We start from the raw sequence: 7,520 nt of genomic DNA on the forward strand, positions 1-7,520 counted from the left end.
TCTCCACCAAGTTCTTATTTTATCTCCAACACTCTTTCTCTTCTTTTCTTTCTTTTTTTCTCCTGCTCTTCTTTCTTCTTCTCTTCCTCCTCTTCTTTCTTCCTCTTTTCATTTTCTTCTTCTTTTTCAATTTTTTTATTCCATGCTCTCATCCTTATCCTTTCCTCTTCATCCTCCTTCTCCTCCTTTATTTCTTTCAACAGATCACTGATGATTTACCTTCATTTTTCGTAAATTGTTTATCTCCATCTTCACTCGATGGGGACTATAAGAATAGTGATCCTCGTTTAGGTTAACCAACATTTGCTCTATCATTCCTAAATTGTCGAGGACGTTTAGCAATTTTTCCATTTTGTCCATTTGGTTAGAAGCCATCTTCTTTTTTTATTCTTTGCAGAGTGGTTTGAACGACGAATACTGTGGGTTCTTATACGAAAAGCGCGGACGTGAAGGAAAACATCCCCCTACTTTTTCATTTCATATAATAAGACCCAAACTATACTCTCCACATACGCTAAGAAACAATAAACAAAGTCCATAATCTACTATCCACACAATCTTACGTGAGCGCTTACAAAACCCTAACTATACTCTCCACATACGCTAAGAAACAATTAACAAAATCGATAATCTACTATCCACACAATCGTACGTGAGCGCTTACAAAACCCAAACTACACTCTCCACATACGCTAAGAAACAATAAACAAAATCCATAATCTACTATCCACACAATCGTACGTGAGCGCTTACAAAACCCTAACTATACTCTTCACCTACGCTAAGAAACAATAAAGAAACCCATAATCTACTATTCACATACCTTAGCTCTTACAAGCACCAACACACAAACACATACCCTCACACTATCTTAAAAAAGAGTTAGTGTTTATATTCACACTACTCTACCTACACATTGGCAAATTGATGGTTATTTCTTTTCTAGAGTATTGGGTAGCCCTGAAAAGGGCTGTTTTTTTGTTTGGAACTTCATGGACACCTGGTTAATGGTGGCACCTTCCAGGCCTGGCGCCGCATACACATCTTATCCCCCAGTTACTTTTTACCTTTTGGGGCGAGAGAGCAGAGGCAGGATATGTCGCTTCAGAATCCCAATTTTCGCTCTCTGGGATTCTGAAATTTCTTCTTCTCTCCTTTTCCTCCTCCTCCTCTTCTTTGTATCTTCTCTCCTCCTCTTTGTATCTTCTTTCCTCTTCTTCTTTATATCTTCTCTCCTCCTCTTCTTTGTTTCTTCTTTCCTCCTCCTCTCTTATCCTTCCCTCCTCCACAATGGCTTCCGCGGCCAGTTCATTTAATATGCGCCTGGCATATTCCAGATGCACATGAAGTTCCAACAGTTTCTCCAGTCTCGTGTTCATTTTTGGTGTTGATCAATCAACAAGGGTAGTTGGACTGCCGAACGAGTTTCAATTTATAGTGAAAGCGCGTACGTGAAGGAAAACATCCCCCTAAAAACATAAAATTGATCTTACCTAGATCATGACCAAAAAAAAAATAACAACAACGCGCGGACCTAAAAGAAACACTCACTCACTTTTTTATTCTACCCATCACTATTTTAAAATTTTTTATAAATCACTTCAATTGACTATCCACATACTCAAAGCAATCCAATCTAACCCCTAAATCTACACCTCAAACACCAAATAAAGACATCATTTTAATCTACTATCCACACCAACGTACTTGATCACTTACAAACACACAAACTCACAAACACATACCCTCACATTTTTTAAAAAGAATTAGTGTTTATTTTCACACTACTCTACCTACACACATTGGCAAATCGATCGTTATTTCTTTTCTAGAGTATTTGGGTAGCCCTGAAAAGGGCTGTTTTTTTTGTTTGCTATGGCATTCCTTTTAGTTTCTAAGAATGCGATGTCCTCTGAGGATAGACTTTCTGGCGATAGGTCTGCTTCTTCGAAAAGAGAAGAAGAACTCTTTGGTGTCGATACGACAATCGACAAAGCCTCTGTCAGCTTCAGGTTGCTGCTGCTGTTGTTGTTGTTGCTGCTGTTGCTGCTGTCTCTGAAGTCTGTACTTCTCTGTCCATTCTTCTTTTTCCCTGTTCATTTCTTCTCTGAAGAGCTCTTCTATCAGGTCTTCAGTGATTTTTAACATTCTCACATTCTCTATTTCTTCTGGCTTCGGTATCAGACTGTGTCTGACCCTATGCAAATTCACGTAGGCTTCGTTGAGCTTAGCTAGTTTGGAGCACATCTTCGTAGGAGGATGAGTCGACAATGGATGGTTAGACTGGAAACAACCCCGGTTCTTAAAGTCAAAGCGCGGACGTGAAGTAAAACATCCCCCACACGGTTTTTGAGTCGCAACGTTTAGTGAGTGTCATGAGAGGGATAGTAAGAAATGAAAGAGCATCAATCCAACATTCTTATAGCTAAACAAAAGACAAAGGCATTTTTTTCAAAACACAACATTTTTTTTTATTCAAAAATCACTTAACACTAAACAACAACAACTCCAACATTTTTTAACAATAATCCAACACAAAAAGTTTCTCCACTAGGTAAAGAGGGATAACAGTCTTCCATGGTTTCTAGTAATCTAGGATGACTTCTCTCAAACTGTTGATTTCTATCGTATTATCGAATTCTGCATACAGGATGACGTTCACCGTTTCATCAGGGTCTCGGTCTTTAAACTGAATTTCCACACGAATCTGGCCGGATTTTATAGGGTGGAAATGTCCCTCGTCGCTGCCTTGGTCTGGAGTGAAATCGAAAGCCCACAAAGCGTAGCCTCCTGCATAATCCTCGTACGTAATACCGTGACTGGTATTGGTTCCTAACTGTCCGGTGGCTTCGTACAAGGACAAGTACGATCTCAAGTAATTCTTCTTTTTAAAGTCAGGTTCGAAAGGTCGGGTACACAAGGTCTTGCCATCGCGACTGACTTCGATTTTGGACACGCCAAAGTGTTGAAAGTAGAAAGGATTTTTTTCGGCAGCTCCGTTGAAGGCTGTATTCTCGACGATACCAACGATCAAACGTTTGGGTAACTGTCCTTGGAACAGATGATCTTCGATCATGGATCGCTGTCCCTTGGGAATGGTGAAGGTTTTCATTTCCACGCGTCGTATGGGATACTTGGCGGTCGTTCTGCTCAACGTCTGACTGATGTCGTTTCCCACTTTAGGTAACACTTCCACACGGCGTACGTAGAGTCTGGCTTCTAGGATTTTAGTTTTGTAACCGTCACTATCAGCCATCAAATGGAAAGCGGCACTGCTACGATTCAGTCTCAGGCGGACATCCACCCCATTCAGCAAATACTTTTCTTGCAACCACATGTCCAAATGCAAACGATCCATCAGTTCTAAACTTGTGTCGGCTCCCGTGATTCTCTTTCTTTGTTCTACAAATCCATCATTGTTGTCTTTCTTTTCATCAGTTTCCAATATTTCAAACTTGGTAGGTTCGTCAGCTTCCCATACCACACAGGCATTGAGATGAGTGTTCTTGGCATCTATTCCGTACGTCAAGAGATTTTCCAGGTAGGCACGATAAGGGTAAGTATCCATGCTGCTACTGACCAGTTTGTTATTCAAGTACAAGTCCACTCCACTGAACAAGGAATGCATGAAATTGTTGACGGGAGCTACTGCTTCATCGTCTATAGCACCTCCAGTCTTATCTAGAATTTTGACTTTCAGGTACAAGTAACTGCTATTCAGATCGATGTAATCTTCGGGCTGTCCTTTGATTTCAAACTCGATGGGAGCAGAATCGGTCAGTGAGGAGACGGGGCGAAATTCCACCCACTGGGATTCTTGCATCGTCATCATGGTGGGGGGCATGGCAAACAGATCCAGTTCCGTCTTGGAACAAGCGCAAGATTCTCGGTGCATCATTTTTTTTGCCTCTTTTCTCAATGATCGAAAACGTCTAAGTCTCGAACGGTTCTTCTTTTCTTGGCCTTTCTCGCTTGAAGTCTGGTGAAAGGGTGTTTTCTTCGTCGTCTCTTTCTGCCTTGTCCTTGCTGAATGCCTGACTCGGTAGCGTGCAGGGCATTTATAGGTGTTTCTCGTTGGCCTAAAATGTCTTTGCCCGTTTGCAGCAAGACATTTTTGCCTGCCCTCATGAAGGCTTCTTTAGGGTTTTGTTTGTCGATGATGACATTTTGGAGAAATTCTTTGCCTTGCGTCAGTGCCGCATCTTTCAAGGCGTGCAATCCGCGTGTCACCATCGGTTTCAACACCGGGGCCACCGAACGAAAGGCCGATTTTAACATATCTCCTAAGCCGTGTCCTCGCTGTCGAGCAACCCCTCGGTACACTGGATACATGACTTACTTACGAGTCGTGAGAGATCCGTTTTTGAAAATGGAGTTTCACCGTGACTTTTCCTTTGGTGAATGAAATATTTTGTCCCAGATCTCCTTTTATAGCAATGTTGACCGTGTCCAAATACGACTTACTGACAGGCAAATAGTGAGGATGTACAAATTCGCGGTGGACGTGGTAAGTGTTTCCACCTTCCTCGTCAGCGTCCGTGGCAGAATCTACTTTGAAAGGAATGACACGCAGTAACGGTACGGAGGTGTGTCCCACCACGTTGTACTCCACCACATCGGAATACAAGAACATCAAATTCAGTCCTTGGTTCAGTTCTACCGGGGCACGAAATAACTTGCTAAAAGACTCGTTGTCGTAAACGATGGGTAATTCGTTTTTCTTGAGCATGGCCTTTCTCATGTCCATGTCTCCGCCCAACATGTCAAACAATTCAGGACAAAATAAAATGGACACGATTTTACTTCGTTCAAGTTTCATCAAGAAGCGACGAGCTGCTTTGTGGTACTCCATGGTGACATTTTTGTTGACATGCTCCAAAGCTTTCAGAAACACGACATTAAACCTGGAGGTTATGGTGCTGACCAAATGTTGACCACTAAAATAATAGTCTGGGGGAATGAACAAGTGATAGGTGGTGTACTTTTGTGTACGGGTTTTCTTGTCATATTTGACATTCCTATCCATCCACTGTTGCATTTGCTCGTCATGAACTTCCACATCAAAAAAAATTTTGATTGTGAAGGACATTGAGGACTTGGGTCGGGTGAATCATTTCTACTAAAGCCACTTCCCAATGGGCTTCGTGATCTAACTGGATGGCTTGAGGTAATTTGGCCGTGTAACAGCACAACGTGTTCTTGGGAAACACCTCCATGGAACTGTCACTGGGCAAAGTTAAGTAAAATTGGTTTTGGTGACTCATAATTCCAGAGTTCTGTGGCTGTCCGAGTGGATATTACTGGACGTCAGAGGCGTGTCTCCGTCTAAAATGGGGTTCTGATTGTGGTTGAAGTGGTGACTGGCACTGGCACTGGACACAAGGTTCCCGGGGTTCCCGTTCGAGGAGAATTTCAGGGAGGGATTAGGAAGCAGGTAACCGATGCAACTGCTCAATAAAATGGTCCACAATTGTTTGTCTCCTTGTTGCAAACTCAAATTGGCAATGGCTGCCCCGATGACACAATACACCACGAAGATTTGGCAGAAAAAGACGATTTGCGTTTTAGGCACACGTTCTCCACACCACACCCACAAGGGTTGTTTTTGTAAATCTTGCACAGAAGAACTAGGTGAAGGAGGAGTGGTCGACGTAGCTGCGTCTGCTGTGTGAAAGGGCATGATGGTCACTTCTTTTTATAGTCGATGACTTGCGAAGCGTCGATCCAAGAATCAAAACTGGGCGGATATCCTTTCCAACGTACTTTGACTTCTTTGACACGTCGTTTGCCCACTTTACGGGTTCTGCGTTCGAGAATGCTTTCGATGTCGTACACGTCGTCTTCTTTTTTGGTCACACGTTGTAACTCGGGCAAATAAAACGTTCCTTTGAGCACTTCTCCGTTCATGTCTTCCAATTTATAGACGGCAGGATGACGGCCATGCACTCGTCCAGTGACGCGAAACAATTCGGTCGTCCAGTTAGGTAAGTAACCTTTGTCGAAAGTGCGTTTGGTTTTGCCAATGCGCACCCAATCTCCTACGGCAAACATTCCACTTTTCTCGGGGACAGCCCTCGTCGGGAACGTACCAAACAGACGCTCAAACACCAACACTTCGTTGTCGGGAGTCACGTCTTGCGGGGCACGTCCGATGCTTCGATGGTAAGATTGGTTGTACGCTTGCACCAGGTGCGGTAAGATGTCGATGTACTTCAGAGTGTGGTGATGCGTAAAATATTTCCACATGTATTCTTTCAAAGTGCGTTGAAAACGTTCCACGATGCTGGCTTTGGTTTCGGGATTGTCGGTGGTAAAAAAATGAATGTCACGTTTCTTTAATTCTTTCTGGAAAGCTTGGTTCAGAAATTCGGTACCTTTGTCCGTTTGCCATCGAAGAGGGTGACGACCGCTTTATTTCAACACCCGTTGCAGGGCTCGCACTAACTCGCTGCTCGATTTGGAAGTCAAGGGCACGACCCAGGCAAATTTGGAAAAGACGTCGATGACACAAAACAAATATTTGTAGCCACGATTGTAGCTGGCCAAATGAGAGACATCGGCTAAATCGGCTTGCCATTGATGATCGATGCCTTCCACTCGGGTGCGACTTCTGGCAAACTTGCGTCGAATGGGTTTGTGTAAAGTGTAGGTAGCTTGTTCTTGTATACATCGTTGCACTTGAGGTAAACGGAGACTTTTCAGTCGCGTTTTGGCAGCACGATACAATTTTTGAACTCCTGCGTAACCTGCAGGATGGGAGGGATCGTAGTAAATGCTGGCTAAGACTTTTTTCATTTTTTTGTGTTGGTTGGTGTGTTAATAAGACACCCACTCTTGGAGGATGCTACTCTTTTTCTCTTGGGGTATTTTCTTGGATTGCAATACTTTGCGTGTGCGGCCAGCAATAGGTGTCGAAGAGGAGAAGGATGTCTGAGCGGGGTATATCGGTTCTTGTCTCACTTCTGTCTTCACTTCTGTCTTCACTTTCCTTTTCTCTTGTGAGGAAGAAGGGGTGGCCATCATCTTTTTAATCCATCCAATTCTGGAGGTAGGTGGTGTTGTTAACTTGCGTACTTTTTCTGGTGGAGTTTGAAACCCTTCTTCTTCTTCTCCTTTTTCTGTCTTGGTCACGGGTACTGGTGGTACTGGTACTGGTACTGGTACTGGTGATGGTGCTGGACTTTTCATCAAGGTCTTAAAATCTTTCAGAGTGGGTAGAGCTGTTTCGTCTAAAGCTTTCTGGTGAAAGAGTTGCAGTCGTTGCAAAAGTTGACCGTACTTTTGCGATTTTTCTGTTTCGGACAAATCTTGGCGATCCATTAAGGACTGCAATTCGTGTTGTAACTGGGACATCTGGCTCAAATGGGGATTGGGAGGTAAATGCGGGGTGTGTTGTTCTTGCCACCGATGGCATTCCATCCATCGTTTGTAAGGCACTAAAGCTAGTTTTCGTCCTTCCATGGGGTTGTCAGGGGTCGATTCTGAGATCTTGGAACTTCCGAGGCCTTCTTATCTTGCTC

The sequence above is a fragment of the Sinohyriopsis cumingii genome, chromosome 7 (genome assembly GCF_028554795.1).
Source record: "Sinohyriopsis cumingii isolate HCF-2022 chromosome 7, ASM2855479v2, whole genome shotgun sequence".
In the NCBI taxonomy this organism is placed as follows: Eukaryota; Metazoa; Mollusca; class Bivalvia; order Unionida; family Unionidae; genus Sinohyriopsis; species Sinohyriopsis cumingii.